Genomic DNA, 24130 nt, shown 5'->3' on the forward strand with positions numbered 1-24130 from the left:
TATTAAAATATGGGTATATTATTCAAAACTTGATAATATGTTTTAAAAATATGATCATAACTTGAGAATGCCACTAATTATTTCTGATTTTCTTTAAAATATGAATAATGTTTGAGTCAAAAGGTAAATTTTTCTAAATCAGCAATATTCTTCAGTAAAAATACTTTTGAATTAATAAAGACAGGATCATTAATGTTTCCCAAAAACTATCCTCCAAAGAAATATGTTGCGATCGATGTCAAATATAATAGCCCAAAGAAGGTTAGGGTCAAACCCACAGGGAATAAGTGGAATAGTCTCTCAACATGATAAAATCCACGAGCAATGCAAAAAAATGAATGGGAGGATTTTTAATCAATAGTAACAAGTAGCCAAACTTGAACGCTTGCAATTGTAAATAATAGAAGACAAATAATAGGGTTGTGTTCCCCATGGTTTCTCAACTCCAGAAGTTTCATGTTTTTAATTCACCTACCCCACTGCTCTGCGTGTAATGTTTACAAGTTATATATTATCAATCATCTTGTGAACATGTTTGATAAATCAAACCCTTCATATCGTGAGTCTTTGGGCGTTGCTATATTGTCCCTTATCTATAACCTCAATACAACTCTTACCTTTTAAGTCTTAAGTTGATTAGACGAGGGTTGATAGCCTTGAATCATTATTGTAACCTCCTTTTCCCAATCTTAAACTCCCTTGTAAGGACATTCTTGAATAAAGGTAATTCCTAAGCTTCTGTGGTAACTTGGTGTATGATTAATATGAAGAAGATTGCAATACACACAGCTACAATGATTAGATGACTATCCCACTTCCCTTACGTAGTTAATCCACCAGGGTTCCCACAATCCTAGTCAAGGATATTAGCCTCTCATGCTTATGCAACTATCCATGAAATCAATGAATAAGAAATATAGTTAATTTCACACTAATGAAAGAGTAAAATCCAAAATCTTCAATTAAATACAAAACCAAAAACTCAAGAACAATAGTATCAATAATCCAAGTATGTGAAAGTATGAAGAAACTTATAAAAAGTGCATAGCATAATAAAGAAATAACCCTAAGGTATTTATAGTGTCTCAAAGTAACAAAGGAAACTTAGCCAAATGAAATTAGGAAAACTATGTCGGCAGTGGTTGCGTCTTTGGCAATGAGTCATTATGTCTAGCTGTGACTCATTGCCTGTTATCATATTTATCTTCAAGACTTAGTGGTTACAACTCGTAATACCACTATGCAAGTCATATGCTTCTAATTATAGTCACTCCAATGAACTTTTATCTTCAAGGCTTTAGATTTTGTTGTCTTTATGAATCCTTAACATGAGTCGTAGTAAGTCCTTATGACTCGTGTCCTTTACTCATTCCCACTAGAGAATTAACCTTCGGGGCTTCACATACTGTCCTCAGTAAGACTTTTCACTATGATTTGTAGTCTGTCCTTACAACTCGTAGCCTTCCATTACTTAGTTTTTGAAAATTTTCTTTGCATATTGTTATCTTTACAGTTTTATGTCACTACTTGTAGTTACTCCATATGAGTCGTGGACAGTCTTCACTTGGTTTCTTCAGCATCACTTTTTCCACTACTCTCCTAATGATTCTGGCTATGAGTTTTAAGGAGACTTAATAACTCATAGCTTCACCAACAATTTAGCTTTTCAGAACTTTCTTTCCTTCTATTTAGTCCAATATTACTCCCAACCTATTTTTTCTATAAAACACAACACCATATCATATCTGACAAAATGACCTAAGTCAAAGTATGTTTTCACCATTCTAAGAATCGAATGTGCCATGAAATCAGGGCACATCAACATCCTTAACTTAGAACTTTTGCATGTCCTCAGGAAAAAACACAGTACAAAATCACAAACGATATTTAACTAGGAAAATCCTAACACCTTTGGCAGTAGACTTGTCTCTCAAAGCTTAAACCCTTTACTCCTTCCTAGTTTTAACTTTTCAAAACTAAAGTATACATACTAATTAGGTACAATAGTGTGACACACAAGAATCTAAGATGGCATTACATTTCCAGTGAACTATTAGGCATGGATATACGCTACCTGAATGAATGCATAACCTACCAATGCAATCATTGTACCCTCACAATCAAAAAATTCCATATCTCTTACTTTGATACAGATCAATCATATTAATACTGGGACGGTCAAATAAAGCTTGCATTCACAAATAATTTCTACTTAGTGTTCACAAAATGCCACAGGCTTGCCATTTGTTCTTCACCTAAGGTTTTGGATAGGCTAGTTAGGATCACTATAGGACTTTTATTAGGCTTGTAATGTAAGCTTAGGGGTTTGGTAAGGTAGCTTTGGAGATTTATTAAGTGACTTAGCCCCCTTGGCACTATGATTTTTTTAGGTTCCACTGTTTTACCACTTTTTATTTAAGCCACCCTTATTTCTCACTTTTCCTTCTTTTTTAGCTTATTCATGTTGGGTCTGGTTTCTTTTATTTTTCTTGTTTTGCAACATATATTTTTTACTTTATTTTTCATTTTCATTTTGTTTACCATGACCTACCCTACTTATTCTTTCTTTCTATCTACACTCTTTCTTCATACCTATTTTATCCTACGCACCCCTATTATAGCCACCCTAAACTTAGGCGATTTTCCTGAGTTGAGGTACACAGTATCCAATGAGGACTAGGGCCAAAATAGGTTCATTATAGTTGAACATAAAGGTGAAAACAAGTGTAAACACAAAAAATAATTAGGTTTATTAAGCTCAAATTTGGGATCAAGGGATTCATGTTTCATTTGGTTTGGCATTTTAGGTTCACATGGATTAATCACAAAAATGGCCTATTATCATCTCCTAACCAACCATCCTACACACTAGTTAATAGAAACAAGGCAAGTTTAAGATTCCATACACACTGGGAACTAAGTACTCCCTCACACAAAAATTGTACAAGGTCACTTTTCCAGTCACTACCTATTCAGTTCATGTAGTTATTTGCCATAATTATTTTATCCCTAATTACGAATTCTATTACTAGAGTCACAGCAGTTAGATGTATACACAGATCACACAGTTATCAAATGTTTGGGAGGGTACCATTTTTTATGTTTTCAAAAATTTTTGTAACAAATTTGACCAAACAAAAAGAAATTAACTACCTCATATACAAATTTCCTCCCACATAAGCATCGCATAAACATACCTAAAACATAATAAAAATATAATGCATGCCGATTTATCATTCAAACTGTAGCCGAAGAGATAAGAAACATTGTAATAATATCTCATGGCGGCTATTGTTCTCAGTGCATCTATAAATATAAAATAAAGTCGAAGATATACCTGGGTGCCTTAGGTAACAGATCAAGTTAGATCAGTATGTGGGGCCTCAGACATGGTCCCATCATCAACATTAGTGGGTGGGACGCTTATATCAGTAGTGGCATTGGTTGTGGTAGATGCACTCAATGGCATCTCTGACGGCAGGGCTATATCACTGCCTAGATTAGCAGTATCAGTAGGTGTAGAGTTGCCAGCTCATGTTGCCATCTCATAGACCCTAATTTATCGGTCCCTCTCACTCTACAAACTCTTCCTCTCTCTTTGCAATCTCAACATCTTCTTTTTTGATTCTCTATCTCTTCTTTTTTTGTTTTTTTCTCTTTTTTCCTCCTTTATCAACTTCAACATAGCCTACAGGGGTCAAATCATCAACAGCCCAAATATTCTTGACCACATCCTCTCTATAGGTCTCCTTAATAATGGGCATTAAGTGGATGGTCCTATTATATAAGTCACCAACTGATTTCTGCAGTGTGGCTAGCTTAGCATGTACACCTATACCTTTAGGGACTGAATACCCTCAAGCTGCTGAGTAATTCTTCACTTGAACCCATCAAACCTTACCTGCATTATCCTTATTTCATCACCAAGCCTTTTATCAACCTATGGTTTTAATCCTCCCTCCATATGTCGCACCTTTATTTCCACAATGCTCAACCTTGTTATAACCTTAGACAGGAACAACTGCGACACTAATACATAGTTGGCTAGAGCTGACCTGGTTATAGATGTTCATGGTGCCATAGTAGGTGGTGGAGTAGGTACCAGTTGCATCAAAATCTTAGGGCTCATACTGGACGGTCTCAGTAGAGGTGTCACCCATATCGGTGAACCCTATAATATTGTCTCCTCTGGCTCTATATGCTTCACTTATTAGTGATGCTCCCAACTTTGCGATATTCAAGATAAGGTTGGTTACGTCTCTTATTAACCCTAAATCTTTCATGGTTCTCGGCCTTAAAAATTAATCAATATCTTAGAGCTCTATCACTCCCACGTCCAAAGAAATCTAAGTCAACAAACAAGGAAAAGCTTGCACTATATAAGTGCTAGTTACCCTATCCTTGATCTCATGAGCTATCCACTTAGTTGTTTTAATCTTGTAGACCGACATCATACCTTCTATAAGTGCTACTTTATTTGGACCCACAATATTGTTTGATAAATTGGGACTTAACATGTGCCTAACCATGGTCCACCAAGCCTTGCCTGAAAGTTTAGGTTATTCTTTTTTATTTATCATGATCCTCTAACACCACCAACTACCCATGGGGCCTTTTCTCGATCTATAGAAATAATCCTGACCATCCAGTAGAACTGAACAAGTGTTTCTTCTGAGCCCATTTATTTGACCGTTACTTTAGTTATCTCTTCGACTCAAAAATATATCTCCACGGTGTTGGCTAGTAGTACAAACTCAGGTCCATGAAGGATTTAGAAGATGGTCTGAGTGGAGATGTTCACCCGAACACCTTGAATTACCAAATCTGATACGGATCTTCACCTTTCTATAGGTTTTCCTTTGGATTTTTCCTTTTCAACTCCATCTGGTACGCAATATAAAAATCACGTACCAATGCTTCGCTGTACTATGGTGTTCTAGTCATCCACTTAAACCTATATTTCTTGAATCGCATATCAAATATGGGCATCTTAGACTTGTCTATTATGGTCAACCTTCTTTCAAGATAAAGTCCTCTCAAGGGCTTTCTATTTTCAGGATTTATGGCACTGTCTTTTTTATATAGGAATTGGGCACCTAAGAGGCCTCCGTGGGATGTAGATTGGATGGTACTTTTGGTGGTGTTACTTCTCTAACTGGACTTCCACTCTTCTCACTGCTACCTTCTCCAGATGCAGACTAGTCATACTCCTTATTCTCTTCCTCATACCCTGATTCTTCCTCACCAGCATCCTCACCAGTTTCTTCTTCATCATTGTTATCATCATCATCCTTATTAGATTATGATTGTGAACGGGATGGTGAGGCACTAGGGTTCGTCATCCTTTGGTATAGACCTAGAGGGGTGTCTTTTTCCATAATAGTTGTTTTCTTACCTCCTAGGTCATATTTCTCTTGGCTTCACCTGCCCTTTTACTGAATATTTTTTGAGGTCATCATTTGACTCATCGGTTTCCTTATTTCTAAGGTGAAGAGTATACTTTAGGGCAAGCCTCTTTTGGGTATTCTTCGGTGTTAGCATCTTTCATGAATCACCTTTTTAAGACATAAGTTCCTATTGAGTAAGACCCATTAGTTAGTCCTAAGACAAAGAAAAGAAAAACAAAAAAATAATGTGTCAATGTTGTAGAATCTGGACACCCTATGACTTATGTGTATAATCATTAACTCTAGTTACGAGTCATGGTGAGACTAATAAGGTAGAAGGATGGCTAATTAGTAATCGTTGGTTAGAAAATGAGTCCTCTTAATGATTAATAATGTTAGTCTACGACTTATTACCAACACTCATTATCTAAGCAGAATTACTTTCCTGATGCAATACCCTTTCCAATCATTGTGACTCTTGACTATGAGTCTATAGTATGTCTACAACTCGTTGAGATGAGTCATAAGGTTAATAGAACCTACAATTTCTAATTATCCATGTTAATAGTGGTTACGAGTATTACAATGACTCGTTAACTACATTTATGAATCTTTAAGGGTCCCATAGCCACTGTAACATAGATGACTAGAATAGTTGGTTCCCCTTTTTATTTCCAACACACAATATATATATTTAACAATGTCAAGCATCTTTAATTTATCCCTTTCAACAAACTCTAGTCCATATTAAGGTATTTACTCCTGTAATCACTTTATTTTATAAATTTCTCAAGAATAGGGCTCATCTACTTATATGCATACTTAATTTGAACATAAAGAAAAAGCAACTAGTTCACATTTATGTATCTCTTTGACACTTAAGAATTTAAACTCAAAATACTTACTTGATGCTTGATCTAGATTGTTTCGTGCTTACTTTAGCAAATTTTGAGTCCTACCCCTTTGAGATTGTTCACTTTGTGGTAGATTTTATGCACTTGAAGATGGGATAAAGTTAGTGTGGTTGAGCTGAGTTGGTAGCCGAAAAGAATGGAGGGAGTCACGATATTGAATAAGTAGAAGGCCAATTATTTTTCCCCATTGTTTAAATTTAATTTTCTGATTTGGGTCAGGTCGACCCACTTGGTCTTTAAAGTCAAACCTGGTTACAAGTTGTCTTAATGACTTGTAACCAGTGACTACGGGCCATAGACTCCCTCGACAAGGACTGGAACCTTACCTGGGTCTCCGGTCATTACGACTCAAGTTAATAAGTTGTAGTCACTGACTACGATTTATTTTGAGAGTCATAATGTCTCTAGAAACCAAATACCTGAGAGTGGTCTGAGTTCCAGTACCCTTTGACTCCTTTGTACGAGTCGTAAAGTCTGACTATAACTCATTAAGCGAGTTGTGAGTCCTGGCACTAGAAAAAAAATTGGTTTATTCGTGCGATCTCCAACCCTGTACGTTGAACACACAAGTTACCCTATTATTAAATAAATAAAAGACATGGGTTGCCTTCCACACAGTGCTTGATTTAACATTGCAACATGACATGGCTAGGTTGGATACTTATATTTCACCAACCAGCCCCATGGGTTACCTCTCATGCAGCGCCTAATTTAATGTCATGGTCATGACTCAGCTGCCTTGGTTACTCAGACTTCACCAAGGCTCAAATCATCAATCACTTTTATTTTCTCAGTGTTACCCATATAGTTCTTGGCTTTTTGCCCATTCACATTGAATGGGGCTTCACCATTACACTTCAATTCTATAGCACTATATTGGAACACCCTTATCACAGTGAATGACCCATACCTCCTAGATTTTAATTTTCCTAGAAACAAGCAAAGTCTCGAATCATACAACAACACCTGATCACCCAGCTCAAATACATTTTTCTCAATTTTTCTATTATGATGCATCTTCATCTACTCTTTATATAGTGCAGAACTCTCATAATCCCAAAGTCTAAATTCATCGAACTTATTCACTTTTCTCATCCTCTTCTTTGTTGCATTATGCCACTCAAAATTCAGCTTTTTCAACGCCCAAAGTGCCTTGTTCTCAAGTACAACATGCAAGTGGCATGCCATGCCAAACACAATATGATATGGAGAGGCACTTATGGGGGTTTTATAAGCTATCTGGCAGACCTATAATGCATCATCCAACTTTCTCGACCAATCCGTCCTATTAGAATTCACAGTATTCGCCAAAATAGACTTGATCTCTCTATTGGAGACCTCAGCCTGTCCCCTTGTATGAGGGTGATAAGGTGTTGCTGCCTTATTATTTACTCCATATTTCTAAATTAGAATCTTGAACAAGAGATTGTAGAAATGCAACCCATAGTCACTAATTATTACACGTGGAGTGCCAAATCGAGAAAAAATATTCTTTTTTAGGAATGCGGTGACACTTTTACCTTTATTACTGGGGAGCCGCTTCAACCCATTTGGACACATAATCAACTAAAACCAAGATATACTTCATGCCATCGGATCTCACAAATGCCCTGATGAAATCAATACCCAACACATCAAACAGCTCAAACTTTAAAATAAGGGTAATAGGGAATTCATTGCACCTCAAAATATTGCCTTTATGCTGGCATGGTCATAGGTTGCAGCAAAGTCATGAGCATCTTCATATATATTCATCCGATAGTACCCATAATGGAAAATTTTATGGGTTGTGCGGGTTCCTCCATGGTGACCCCAACAGGAGAAACATGACAAGCCTTAAGAATACTCATAACCTCCACTTCATGGATGCACCTACAAATCATACCATCTGCATAAATCCTAAATAAATAAGGCTCATCCCAGAAGAATTTGCATACCTCATTCATAATCTCTTCCATTGTTGAAAGGACGAGCCTTCTGGAACAAGATCATTTGCCAAGTAATTGCCAAAATCAGCAAACCAGGGGATTAGGTCTTATGATGCTGCCAAAATCTGCTCGTATAGAAAAGTATCATCAATTTTAAGTCCATCCCTCATTTTATGCATTGCTTCTTCGTCATGTCTGGAAAAGTGATCTACAAACTAATTTTTGTTCCTTTTCAGTCCTTTACCTCAAAATCAAACTCTTATAGCAGAAGAACGCAATGAATCAATCTTGGCTTTGCATATTTATTTTCCATTAGGTATCCCAATTTTGCATCGTCTATATGAAAAATAACCTTAGTCCCAATTAGGTAGGACTAGAAATTTTTGAAAGGAAAAACCACTGCTAGCCACTCTTGCTCGATAAAAGTATAGTTCTTTTGTGAAGGGTTTAATGCCTTACTAGCATAGTACACAAAGTGGAGTACCTTTTCTCACCTTTGTCCAAGTAAAATAACTATATTCACACCGCTTGCATCACACATGATCTCAAATGGCAGAGACCAGTCGGGGGACACTATAATAGGGGTTGACACCAACTGATCCTTCAAGCACTCAAAAACCTTGAGATATGCTTCATCAAAATCAAACTTCGCCTCTTTCTTAAGGAGCTCGCAAAGAGGATTTGAAATCTTTAAGAAATCCTTGATGAATCTTCTATAAAAGCTAGCATAGCCAAAAAACTCTAAATACCTTTCACCAACGCTGGTGGTGGCAGTTTCTTAATTATATTAATTTTAACCTTGTGCACTTCTATTCCCTTTTTTGAGATCTTGTGACCAAGCACAATTTCTTCTTTTACCATGAAATGGCACTTCTCCCTGTTTAGCACCAAATTGCATTCCTCACATCGATGAAGAACATTGGCCAAGTAGACCGAACAGTCATCTAAAGAATCACCAACCATAGAAAAATCATCCATAAATACTTCAAAGGTATCTTCTGCCATATCTGATAAATTGACATCATGCATCTCTAGAAGGTGGCGGTAGCAGTGCATAACCCGAATAGCATCCTCTTGAATGCAAAAGTCCCATAAGGGCAAGTAAAGGTTGTATTGTCTTGATATTTAGGAGCAATAGTGATCTGATTGTAACCCAAATAACCATCATGAAAATAATACCAGCCCCTTCCTGAAAATCTATCCAGCACCTGGTCCATGAAGGGCATTGGGAAGTGGTCCTTTTATGTCTAGGTATATAACTTCCTATAGTCTATGCACACTTTCCAACTTGTGAATGGTCATAATTGCACGAGCTTGTTCTTATTATATTGCACGACAATAATTCTACCTTTCTTTGGGATGCACTAAACAAGACTAACCCACTTGCTATCTGCAATGGGATAAACTACACCTGCTTCTAACCACTTGATAATTTCTTTCTTTACCACCTCTTTCATAGGAAAATTTTGCCGATGTTGATGCTCAATACTAAGGATCGGTCTCATTTATGCTGGATTTTGTGGCTACAAATATTGGCAGAATACCTAAAATATCTACAATGGTCTACCCTATAGTTCTCTTGAACCTTTACAACTTTTCAGCAGTTATTGTTACAAATTATTTTGCAAGAAGCCCAATATCAGTTCTGAGTTGTTTAACTTCTTAAACTACTAAATTATCACCAGCTCTATACTTACACGTGGCTCCAATTACACACGAGCACCCCTATCAACCTCCTGAGTATGCCATTCTCGATTAGTGATAGAGTTCTCACCTAGTATTTCATGTGCCATCTTTCGACACAGATGTATAAATGCGACTCTAGATATAGTGTCTTCCATTGCCCTAGAGCTGATATTTAAGGATCCATACAATATTATAGTAAGTTTAACCCTGGAATTCAATGATTATGTACCATGCTTAACTTCTTTTTGAATCAAAACCATGCTTCATACATGGACTCTGCAGGCAACTATCGGAAGTTGTAAATTTCATATTTTAGATGCAGCATCTTAGAAGAAAGGAAGAATCAATTCAAAAACTATCTATATAGCTTATTCTAAGTCATTATTGAGCCTCTAAGAAGTTCCCCAAACCACAATGATGCTTCTTCAGTCAATAAGAACAGGAAAACCTCAATCTCAATTCTTCCTAATTAACCCCGGGATAGTATACAAATTGTAGATCCTAGTAAAATTAGCAAGATGCATGTTTGCATCATTTGTTAATAACCCTAAAAACATACCTCTTAGGTTCAACAGTTGGATCATTGCACTGGTAATATCAAATTCCACATTAGAAGGGTAAGGCAGGAGGAACAATGGCTCCTATCTCAATAAGCTTAATATACCCCATATCTTTATCTTTATCATATGGTGGTAGATATTGATAGGGTGGACTCGCTCAAGATCTGCCACCTCATTCTATATCACGATTACCATCAAGTTTTGCTCGATGATTAACTACTTGTCCTATCCTGGCTAGCTCTGCCTGCTGAGCCAATCAGGTTTCCTCATCCATAATACTCTATTGTTTAATTACTTTACTAATATTAATGCTATCGGTCTATTAGAAAAATTATGTGGATCACCTAAAGAAGGGGGAGGTATAGTAATAGGGTTTCATGAAATCATATAACCCACCAACACTGAATGACCATAAATTATAATAACAAAGCTTAAAAACTATAGTATGGGATAATGGTTCAAACCCAAAAGCATGGACATTTCATCAAACATGTGAAAATCAAAAACTTGAACATGGGAATGTCTTAAACATAAGGAAAACAATATGATACATAGCTAAATTCATAAAGTAGGACTTTAACATGAAATTCACTTGAACTTGACATGTAAATTGCAACACTCAAAGCATGATATGACTCATTCCACTTGGAAACACTTGAAAACATAACTTATAATTGAATTGACAAGGTATTCATGGATTTATTTCTCCTTGAACATGTATAAATAAAGTTTTGGCTTTTGGCAAAACATTTTACATCTGCTTTAAGAGATAATTGTACCATTTCAAGAAACTACTATTGTATTTAATACTGGATTTTTAGTGTTTTTAGGTTAAGGAGTTAACTGGAAGAAAAACATAGAAAAACAGGAGATAAAGGCTTCCAACGGGCAAACCGATGGACCTCTAGACATGTGATAGATCATTGGGGTAACCGTCAGACTAAAACAGAAAGAAAAAATTTAGTGGCCTCTCTGATGGTCTAAGTGGCTGACCATCGCACTTTCGATGGACCACCAACTTGGCCATCAAGCTAATATAGAACCTTGATATCTTGAGGATCAAATAACAGTTCATGCGATGGGCCACCAGATGGACCGCCGAGTCGGCCGTCAACCCTTATCTAGACTAGAGCATTCTGAGCCTCTCAATGACAGTTCGCTCTATTGACCGTCAGTCTACCTATGGTCCATCGATGTGACCGTCAACTTGCATGGGGTTTTTTTTTATTTTAAATTTTAAATATTCTGTACCTAGGAACATATAAATACCCAGTTTAGGTTTTATTTAGATATCTTTTATCATATTTTCCAACTCTAAACTGTATTGTAAGGAGTAGTCTCTGAGAAATAGCTAGAATTATGGATCTAAACATATTATTCATACTTTCTTGAAGATTCAAGAACAAATCCTTGATTCTTTGTAAGTATTTTTTGAATCTATTTTGAAAAATATATTGACTCTTTCTTGTTCTTCTATGGAGAATTGTGGCTAAGCTCCCATAACTAGGGTTAAGATAGCCTTGAAGTGAATAGCTGATTTAGGTTGTGAATGTAATTGAGTTTTGTGGGTAATTGACCTTACACAAACCCTTATTCACTTTAATGACTTTTATTGGTTGCAAACTTGAAAGGTGAGCCCAAAAACATCACTTGTTTGAATAGAAAAGTGTTTGTTGGGAAAAGAAAGGATTTACATAGAATCTAGAGACTTTAACCTTTGGATTAAGGGAAGATGCCTTAACAGGATTGACCTACATGAGAAAATAGTTGAATAATCAATACATTCTATAATTTTGAGAGAATTAAAGAATAAACTATCCATTTGGGTTGAGAAACTAATGGGTAATCAATAGGATTCAACTTCTCTTGCAATTGAAGTTATTAATTGGAACTCAAAGATGATTCACAACCCCGGTTGTTTAAGCATCTTGGTAACCATAACTCTAGTTTTTAATCTCATTGACTTACCATTTACAAATAAATCACCAGTTAGAACAACTCTGTTACAATATTTAGATATGTCATAAAGCAAAACCCTCTTTTCTCTAGAATCTTCATTCAACAGTCTGATAATAACCGTAATACTTAGTGAACTTGGTATTCCCAGTAGGATTCGACACCCAACCTAGTTGGGTTTTATATTTAAGAGTGATCACTTACTCTCTCACAAGAGAGGTGTAATTTGGGCGTATCAAATTTTGGCACAGTTGCCGGGGATTATGGTTGTTAATTAAGTTTGTGTTTGTTAATTGACCTTTGGTCAAGTTTCCCAAATTTTACTTTTATTTGTTGTTTTTATTTTGCACAGGGCACTTATTTTGTATGCCAAGTACACATAGGTCAGGTGAACCATTATTATGAATAAATCCAGAACATCAGTTGATTGGCAGAATTGAAGACCCACAAGATGCTGAAAGACTAGGTGCCTTGGCTAGAGCTTAGCTTAATCTATAGAATGACGATCAATCGGCAGGTCATCCTTATCCTAATGATGATGATTTGGGAGATAATGACTTGTTCGATCCTACCAACCCAAGGCATGCAGATCATGCAACTGCACTAATAAATTGTAATATAAATTGGTATCGTCCTTTCAGGGTGAGGTAGGATAGCCAACCTATGCAGTTTTATATTAACAACGATAAGGATGGAATGGATGGAGTAGGTGCAATTGGAGCTATTATTCCACCACCTCTAGCACCCGGATCTAAGTTTAATATTACCAGCATAATGATTCAACTCCTTCATCTAATGGGGTTATTCGGTGGTCTACCAAGGGATGATCCTAACATATATTTGGTGAACTTTGTCACCATATGCAAGTCTTTTGATAACCCTAGAGTGGGCCACAATGCCATCCGCTTGAGTTTATTTCTGTTGTCTCTATCTGGGAAGGCAACACTATGGCTTAATGAGCTAACTCCCAATTTTATAATCAACTGGAGGTAGTTGAAATAGGATTTTCTAGAAAGGTTCTTTCCATCTTCAAGGAGGGTATAGTTGAGGGATAAAATAAGCAACTTTTGGCAGTTTCCAACCAAAGCTCATCACAAAACCTGGGAGAGGTTTAGAAAGAAGCTAATGCAGTGCCCAAATTATAATATGATTGATATTCATTTGATAGAAACTCTCTATTGGGCCTTAAACTCTATTATGAAGCCATCCGTTGACAATGCTATAGATGGATCATTTGTGGATCTCACTTTTCCTAAAGCCTCAGAAATGCTCGATAGGATGACTAAACAAAGTAAAGCTTTGCATACTAGGGATTCTGTGGTAGCAAGCCCTACTGTATCTGTTGGTATGACACAGAGCAATACAAAAAAGAAGAGAAGTATGATCAAGATATTGCACATTTGAAGATGTATATGAATTTTCTGACTAAGCATCTATTGTCTAGAAAAATAGAGAAGGTGAAAGATGTTTCATCCCAAGGAAGAGCTAATTTTAATTCAGAAGAAGAAGCAAACTATCTAAATAATTAGGGGGGTTTCTGAGGTAATAGCCAAGGAAATCAAGGTCGAAACTATTACAATATGGCTAGTTACAAGGATAGGGACCAAGGGAATTGGAAGAACAAAAATGATTGGAGTGGAGTGTATGTACCTCCTAGAAGTTGAGATAATACTACAATAAGCTTGGGAAAAATATCCATAGAGGACATGATGGAAAAGCTCTTAAAGGGAGTTGAGGCAACTAACTCAGGGGTGACTACTATGAAGAGTGATTTGTATTCCATGAGTCAGCTGGTAAAATCACACTCAACTTCCATCAAACAGTTGGAGCAGCAGATGAGCCAACTCATAGCAGCATTGAATCAAAGGAATAGTGGAACGTTGCCAAGTGATACAATTCTGAATCCTCATAATAATGGTTTTTGTATGGTAGTTACCACATGAAGTAGAAGGGTATTACCGAGCCCTTCTATGGGTAAAGCTATGATTAAAGATGTTATTGGAGAGGATGTTGAACATGAAGAAAATTATCCAGTGGAGACTGGGAAGCTGGATAGTAGTGACATTCTTTCTAACCATCAGCAGGTTGATAGGTTAGAAAAAGATAAAATAAAGGAGAAGAAAGTAGCAGTACCACTCTCCCAAAACCACCACCTCCATTCCCTCATAGATTGAAGAAGAAAGTGGATAATACGAGTTTCAGCAAATTCATAGCTATGCTAAAGCAATTGATGGTGAATATGCCTTTAGTGGAGGCATTAGAGCAGATGTCTGGGTATGCTAAGTTCATGAAAGAATTAGTGACAAAGAAAAGAGCAGTTAGTATGAATCGATAGATAATCTTCATCACTTTGGTGCTATATCAACAAGGCCTTTGGTTAAAAAAATAAAGAAGACCCAGGAGCATTCACGATTCCTTGTACTATCGGGTCTCTTGATTTTGCCAAAGCTTTATGTGATATGGGAGTAAGCATTAATCTGATGCTGCTCATTGTCTATAAGAAGTTGGGTCTAGTGATCCTACACCTACAAACATATAGCTAGTGATGGCGGACAGGTCGGTGAAGCGACCAATGGGGATATTATATGATGTGTTGTAAAGGTGGCCAGCTTTATATTTCCTACCGATTCTATTATTCTAGATTGTGAGGTGTATTTTGAGGTTCCCATAATCTTGGTGGGTTCCCACCACGATTGGTGGCTTCTCTTCAACTCCAAACTAAAACTGTTCCCAAGTAAGCTAAAATCAAAATGGTCGGGCCCATTCCAAGTTAATCAAGTCTATTTGTCTGAAGTAGTTGAACTTGCAAATAAAGATGGAAGTGTCTTCAAAGTGAATGGCAAAGACTGAAGTTGTATATCGGTCCAGTGGACTTGACATAGTGCGTAACTACTATCTATCATGATGAAGTCTGAGTAATCAAGATAATTGTCTCATGCTGCGATATTAAATTAGGGCGCTAGTGGGGGGAAACCCACCAAGTGTTGTTGTAATCCTAGTTAGAATTTATTTGTTGTTTTTTTGCAATTTGATGTGTTTGTGAAGTATACCGGGCTGAACATACAGAAAGATAGGAGTTCTACAGTTGAAAATGGGTTGACAGAAGGACCGACGGACCGTCGGGATCCTGATAGACTGTCACATGAACAGTCGAAGCCATGTGAAAATTTGGACATTCAGATATGGCTTGGTAGTAGAGCTGCCGAAGCATCACTGCCTCGATGGACCATCGTTGCCTTCGTCGCACTGAAGCTAAAATTCTGACTCACTAGATGTATCGATGGATTGGTTGACGGACAATCACGACACTGACTGATCATCACTCCATTCATCACAGCAATGCATAGATTCTTGGTCTCTGGTAAGATGCTGTGGCCACCCCAACAGACTATCAGACATTCAACGAACCATCAAGTGGGCCATTAATGAAACCCTAAATATGGGTCGGGTCGAGCTATTCTGAAAGGTTATTTAAACCATAAGAACCCGACCCAATTTTATTTTAAATCAATCAGAGAAAATAGTTATAGATGTTGATAAATTTTTAAATTCTGAAACTGTTTAACTCCCTCTGAATTCATAGAATTTAGAATCAGTTACTTCCCTCCAGGACTCTTCCTCTTCTTTTTCTCCCCTATTTAAACAAACTCATTCTTCTCTTCTCTTTATCACAACCAAAGTAGCAATCACTGATAAAAGTATAAAGTTATTTTTACTCTCTAAAGTTGCAAGTGAGTAGATTGAAGTTACTGCCACAGCAAGGTATGATCATAATCATTTTCTTCATCTTTGAATTGTAAAATAGAGAGTAAATCAGTTGTGTTTAATAGAAAAAATTCATCTTGTGTTCTTCTCTTTCCTTGTTAATATTTTAAGTATTGAACCTTGGTATACTATGTTTTAGGTCAAGTCTGAGTAACCTAGGTATTTAAAGTAGAAAAATTTGCACTCAAGTTTGGAATTGATGTCATTGTGATGTTGAAATTCGAATGATGTATATCAGGTGTTCGGAAAAATGCCATAGTAAAGTCTTAAATTGAAAAGGGTTGCTGACAGTCGACTTGATGGGCCGTTGGACTTGCGACGAACCGCCAATTGAACCATTGCAGAGGCCCTAAAAACCCAACGGACCGCCAGTTCAACCATCGCAAGCCTTTGAAATAATCAACTTACTGGTTCAGGCTGACGATCAGACGGGTGGACCATCACATCATTGATGGACTATCAGGATGACCGTCAATCCATAATTTTAACTGTGACAAGTAAGCTACATGAGTATCCAAACTGAAGCGTCGGTTTAATGAGTACGAACTGGCCATGAGCAAGCCACCTGGTTTATATCAGCTGAATCTGGTAAGATAATTCTTTATCAATTACATAGTGCTAATAGAGAAGGATTATCCCAAGGGTACAAATCTTTCAAACTTGCCAAACAGGGAGTCAATCCCAGTCCGAGGAGTTAACATCGATATCTTATCCTGAACAATCAATAAGTTGCTATTTGGACCTAACTACGAAGCTCCACCAGCTATTCTCGATCTTAAATATTGGCTAACCTACACATCTACTCAGATACCTCGATTGGATGTGTTGTTGACTGATGATGGTAATATTTTTTGGGCAACAAATCCACGTGAGCTCATAGCAAAGTCTTCCCTTAGCTTCTGAGCTATGTTTTGGTGCGTTGTGGTTTGATTGAGGTTGATACCAACAAAAGGTTATGCAAACTTGGATAGTCATCGGGCTGTGCTTATTGCTAGTTTGATCTCAGCGCTTAAAATTAATTTCGGCTAGATTATTTCTGATGAAATATTTGTGAGGGCTCATAATGTGGCAAGTGCACTACCATTACCTTGTTTGATCACAGAGTTATACAATAAATTAGGTGTTCATTTGACTTGGGGGTTGATAACATAGTTTGGGCTACACATAGATAGGACACTGAGAAATCAAAAGATGAATCATAGTTTGAGATGAGCGTCACCAAGCCTCCATCCTACCAGACTAAGTCTGCACCAGCCTTGGATACCTCAGAAATTCCTTCAGGTATGCCATTACCCATCACTATATATATGCCACCTAAATATGTGCCACTAAGTAACTTTGTAGGGTCAAGGTTTGCACCACCTATGGGTGGGGTAGAGTTTGCAGAATATAGGCTAACGTAGGAGAACTTTGCAAAGTCGATGAAGCTACAGAAGAAGTTTCAAAAATAGGTGGACACATGGGCTTCACAGTTCAAGCCATTTGTTGATAAAATTATTGCAGAAGAAATCTGTCCATTCTAAAATATTCATTTGAGGATGGACCACATGGAAGAACGTATCAACAAAAGGCTAGATACAATGTTTATTCCTGACCTGGCCAAGTTCATAGTGGAGTTTAAACAGTCACAAGCTGACATAGCAGAGTTGAAGAGCAGGCCGTCTCAGCAGCCCATTTTTGACCCAGCCCTAGTGATGAGTGATTTTGATGAAGGTATCATTGATTTGATGGGAAAGCCATTGAAAGATAAAGGAAAGAAGCAAGATAAGAAGAGTGCAAAAAAAAAAGTTGATAAAAGAAGAAAGAGAGAAGCAATGACACCGAAAGAAAGAGAGCAATATGACATGAAAAAAGCTACAAAAAGGTCAAGGAGAGATGAAAAGAGAATAAGAAAGAAAGTGAAAGATAAAGTTATTGGTGTATCTACTAGTTCCACCCCAGCTAGAGGGGCCGGTCCAGACCTTTTTAGGGATGTTATCCCTTCGATTTTGGAGGATGAGTTTATGAGTACTCCCACCACCATGGGGATCAATATTGCAACAGGTGAGGATACTGTATCCTCACCACATTTCATAGATGCCTCCGATGAATAAGAGGCATTACAAGTATTTCCCCTCCTCTGTACTTTAATTTTATGCAATTGAGGACAAATCATGTATTTTTTTGAGGGGGTGGTGTACTTGTACCACGGGGGTTTTTATTGTCGATGTTCTTTTCCTCCCGTGTTCTATTTAAGAGAACCGGCATGTTTAGAATTGTATTTTCTTTTCTTAGGTTGTGATGTAAATATCTGTTTGTTAATGTTTATTTACAAAAATGGCTTTTATTCTAGCACCGTGTTGTGTATATGGATGATGAATGATGTTGGCATAAGGCTATGAAAATGTTTGTGTGACTATTTACTACTATTTTCTAGCATATGTGAGCAACCTTTAGTGAATCTGTAATTGGCATTAACATGTAATATATGCATGACATGTGATGGAAATTGTAAGAGCAGTAGAATGAGTTTCACTCAGTTGCCTCTGTGTGTGAGTGTTTGTGTTAGTTCTTGCATAGTGCAATACCTAGGACTTGCCTTGTTCGTTAGTGTTTTCTTGTGGTTGATGAAACAAGAAGTGATAGCATGTTGCCTTGTACTCTTAGTCCACTTAGCCAAAATAATTAACCCCACCAAAAAGATTTTCCCATTTTTGAACCCTTCTTTGAGCTTGTATTAATTTTTCTTCATTACCAATAACTCTAATTAACTCTCTTTAGGTTGTTAACACCTAACTCTAGCCATGGTCCGATATAGTACATTGGGTACCTAAACTGAGGCAAAACACCTAAGTTGAGGGTGGCTATTATTTGTATGTTAGCTGTCTAATGAAAAGTTTGTTTAGAACTTAGTTTAAAGCATCTGGCCCTGGTCTATCCAAGACATTATGAACCTTGAGTGACTTCATCAACATAATTTGAGGGTGGCTGATGCTTGTATCTTTATATAAATATAAAAAAAAAGAAGTATTATGGTAAGGTGTAAATGAATGAGATAAGGGTAAGTAAGCTAGTAAGCAGTGTCCTTAGTAGGTAGAATTCGAGGGAAAAGAGAGTTAAGCCATAATGTTGAGTCATTTTTCCCAAAATCTTTCCTTACCTAGCCTGAAGCCTTATTACAACCCTAGAAAAGACCTGCTTGATCTTGGCAAATCAACTACAAGGGAGTGTTAGATGATAAGGGCAAGCCTATGGGTATGGACACTATGTTTGTAAATTCTTTGATGTGTGTGAGAGTTTTGTATTGTATCCATAAATTATAATGAATGGTGGATTTTAATGGTTGTTAGGGCAAATTGAGTCACATTTAGTTTGTTAATCTCTATGGGATATGACGAAACATTTTACATCTTCTTAAAGAGATAATTGTACATTTTTAAGGAATTATTGTTGTATTTAATACTGGATTTTTGGTGTTTAAGGAGTTAACTTGAAGAAAAACATGGAAAAGCAGCAGATAAAGGCTTCGTACGGGCAAACCAGCGGACCATCAGACATTCGATGAACCATTAGAGTGACCGTCAGACCACAACAGAAAGAAGAAATTGAGTGGCCTTTACGACGGTCCAAGTGGCGGACCATCGTACCTCTGACAGACCGCCAACTTGTCCATTAGGCTAATACAGAACCTGGAGATCTTGAGGATTAAGTGACGGTCCATGCGACGAGCCACTGGACCAGCGACGGACCATCGAGTCGGCCGTCAACCCTTATCTAGAACAGGGAATTACGAGAATCTCAATGAAGGTTCGCTCAATGGACCATCATTCTATCAATGATCCGTCGATGTGACCGTCAACTTGGACGCAGCTTTTTCTGAGTTTAAATTTTAAATACTGCACCTGTGAACATATAAATACCCAGTTTAGGTTTTATTTAGATATCTTTTATCATATTTTCCAACTCTGAACATTATTGTAAGGAGTAGTCTCTAAGAAACAACTAGAATTGTGGATCTTTACATATTATTCATACTTTCTTAAAGATTCAAAAACAAATCTTTGATTCCTTGTAAGTATTTTCTAAATCTATTTATGAGAAATATAATGACTCTTTCTTGTTCTTCTGTGGAGAATGTTGCTAAGCTCCCATAACTAGGGTTATGGGAGCCTTGATGTGAATAGTTGATTTGTGTTGTGAATGTAATTGAGTTCTATGGGTAATTGAACTTGCATAAACCCTTCTTCACTTGAATGACTTTTCTTGGTTGCAAACTTGAAAGGTGAGCCCAAGAACATCACTTGTTCGAATAGAAAAGTGTTTGTTGGGAAAAGAAAGGGTTTACATGGAATCTAAGGGCTTTAACCTTTGGATTAAGGGCAGATGCCTTAACGGTATTGACCTACATGAGAAAATAGTTGAATAATCAATAGATTCTATAAGTTTGAGAGTATTAAAGGATAAAATATCCATTTTGGTTTAGAAACTAGTGGGTAAACAATAGGATTCTACTATTCTTACAATTGAAGTTATTAATTGGAACCCAAAGATGATTCACAACCCTAGTTCTTTAAGCATCTTGGTAACCATAACTCTAGTTTGTTTAATCTCATTGAATTACTATTTACAAGAAATCACTAGTTAGAACAACTCAGTTACAATTATTTAGATATAAGTCGTAAAGCAAAACCCCCTTTTCTCTGGAATCTTCGATCAACAGTCTGATAACAACCGCAATACCTAGTGAACACGGTATTCCCTATGGGATTCGACAACCAACTTAGTTGGGTTCTATATTTGATAGCGATCGCTTACTCTTTCACAAGAGACATGTAATTTGGGTGTATCAATAAACTCATAAATTAAACCAAAGGAGAGTTTTTGGGCTCCAAGTATGAAAGGGCCCCGTGGATGAAAATCCCACATACCTTAACAATTGAATTCTTGAAGGTTTCTTGGATTGAAAGCTTGAACCTCTTGATTTCTTGAGAATGAAGCTTGAATTTTTCTTGGGGAAGAAAGAGGATTTCTTGAGAGAAATTTGGGTAAAAGAGGCAAATAATGCCCTTTTGGAAGTCCCAATATGTTCTATGAATGAAATAGGGTGAGGGAAATAACTCAAATACCCCTTGGGCACTTAATCAAAACAATATGCGGGATAGAGCCACGCACCGCGTAGCTTACTCCACTAGAGAGAGAAATGCCTCATAGAGCTTACTCCACTAGAAAGAGCAACACATACAGAGCTCCTCACTGTGGGAGAGAGCAACGCATCAGGGCCTAAATGTGTTGCTGCACTATTTTTTCCATCCAAATATGTGCCAAACCTCGTTCGAAAATCCAGAAACTTACCCAAGACATCCTTTGAACAACCACGATCATTAATTAAATAAAAAATTGATGTCCTGAGGTCGGAAAGGTTAAAAATAAGAATCATTGAAATTTAAGGGTGTTCAAAATGACTAAGTCCTCATCACTTAGTGAAAATTCCAATGCTTGGACCCTTAACATGCAACTGTGAGCAGAATTGAGCTAAGATTAATACGGGGTCTTATAATATCTCCCTCTTGGAAATATTTGTTCTTGAATGAGACTGATTTACCTGAGAATACTGAGGAAACTAAGATTATATACTGAACATGCATAACTTGAAATATGATTTCATAACTGAATCTGAAACATGATACATGAACTGAACTAATTTCATGAATGCATGCAATGGCATAGGATTAGTTACATAGCTAAAACTAAGAATGGAAAAATGTCAATCTAAGGAAATTCTTTACCTCAAGCTGGATTAGGGTTTGCAGAGAAAAGATGAGGGTACTTGATTCGCATATCTGCTTCTGCTACCCAAGTAGCACCCTCAAATGACTGGTTCCACCTACAAATCTGATGATTAAGGATCTCAAACAGGACTTCTTCATAGTAAAGGCTATCCTTATTACCCATATATTCTAAAGGAACAACTACAGCTGAATCACCAATACACTTCTTTAACAAAGAAATATGAAACACTGGATGTACTGATGCAGAATCTACAGGAAACTCTAGCTCATAAGCTACCTTCCCAAAGGGACTCAAGATCCTATACAGACCAATATCGCGGGGACTGAGCTTCCCCTTCTTGCCAAATCTCTTCACTTCTTTCATAGGAAAAATTTTTAAATAGACTAAATCACCAACCTGAAACTTAAGATCTCTTCTTCTCATATCTGCATAAGATTTTTGATGGCTATAGACTATCTTTAGCCTCTCCCGAATCAAATGAATCTTCTCAGTTGCCTCAAATACTAAATCTGGCCCTAACACTATAGCCTCGCCTACTTGAAACCAACCAATAGGAGACCTTTATCTCGCTTTATAGAGAGCCTCAAATGGAGCCATCTGAATACTAGAGTAATAACTATTGTTATAAGAAAACTCAGTCAAAGGTAAGTATTCATCCCAACTACCTTTAAAGTTAATAATGCATGCCCTCAATATGTCCTCCAAGGTAAGAATGGTCCTCTCTGCCTAACCATCTATTTGAGGATGAAAGTTTTGCTAAGATAAACTTGGGTGCCAAGACCCTTCTGGAAAGCTTTCCAAAAATGAGAGGTAAACTGAGTACCTCTATCTGAAATGATAGATAATGGAACCCTATGAAATTTAAGTAACTCTTAGAGATATGGTCTAGCATAATTCTCAGCTGAATACAATGTATGAACTAGCACGAAATGTCCATAATAACCCAAATTAAATCATGCTAACAACGCGTACGAGGAAAACCTATCACAAAATCCGTGTTCACCACTCCCCACTTCCAAGTGGGGATGCTAAACTCTTATAATGCACTACTAGGCCTCTCTTGCTCAACCTTGACGTACTGACAACATGGGTACTTAGCCATAACCTCTAATATCCTTCTTCATACCACTCCACCAATAGATTTCTCGCAAATCACAGTACATCTTAGTGATCCTGGATGGATAGAGTATCATGCACCATGTGCTTCTGCAAGTATTTGCTATCTTAAATCATAAACACATAAAACATATAACTTTTCCTAACAACGAAGCACACCATCTCCCCCTTGGGATAAAACGTCTACTTTCTAATCTCTAAATCTCTCCTTTAACTTGACTAAATTAGGATCCCTATCTTGCTTTTCTTTCACTTCATCAATCAATAAAGATTTTGAACCATCCTGAACCTATATACTACCTTCAGCTGAATCAACCAACCAAACACCTAATCTAGTAAGCTGATGAACCTACTAAACTAACTTTTTCTTATCCTCCTCAATGTGATCAATACTACCCATAGAAAACCTGTTAAGGGCATTCACCACTACATTGGCCTTGCCCGGATGATGAACATACTTAAGCCACCTTCTTTGATGAAGATTTAGATCTTTTTGCATGAACACGTAATATAAACTCTTATGGTCAGTCAAGACATCAACATAAACCCCATAAAGATAATGCCTCTAAATTTTCAAGGAAAAAACAATGACAGCCAACTCAAGATCATGGGTAGGATAATTCTTTTCTTAGGGTTTAAGTTGTCTAGAGGTGTAGGCAATGACCTTGCCCCTCTGCATCAAAACACAAACAAGACCAACTCTGGAAGCATCACAGTAAACTACAAATCAATTTGAACCATCTAGCAACATCAAGATTGGGGCAGAAGTGAGTCGAGTCTTCAACTCTTAAAAACACTTCTTGCAAGAATCTGACCACTAAATTTTATCTTTCTTATAAGTTAATCGAGACATGGGGAAATAGAAGAAAATCCTTTAATAAATCATCTATAATATCCATCCAAACCTAAGAACCTCAAAATATATTATGGAGAGATAGGTCTAAGCCAGTTTCTCACTACTTTAGTCTTTTGAAGGTCAACACTAATGCTAATTTCGGAAATAATCTGTCTAAGGAAAACTACTAATCTTAGATAAAATTTACACCCTC

Source organism: Capsicum annuum, chromosome 3 (assembly GCF_002878395.1).
Source record: "Capsicum annuum cultivar UCD-10X-F1 chromosome 3, UCD10Xv1.1, whole genome shotgun sequence".
In the NCBI taxonomy this organism is placed as follows: Eukaryota; Viridiplantae; Streptophyta; class Magnoliopsida; order Solanales; family Solanaceae; genus Capsicum; species Capsicum annuum.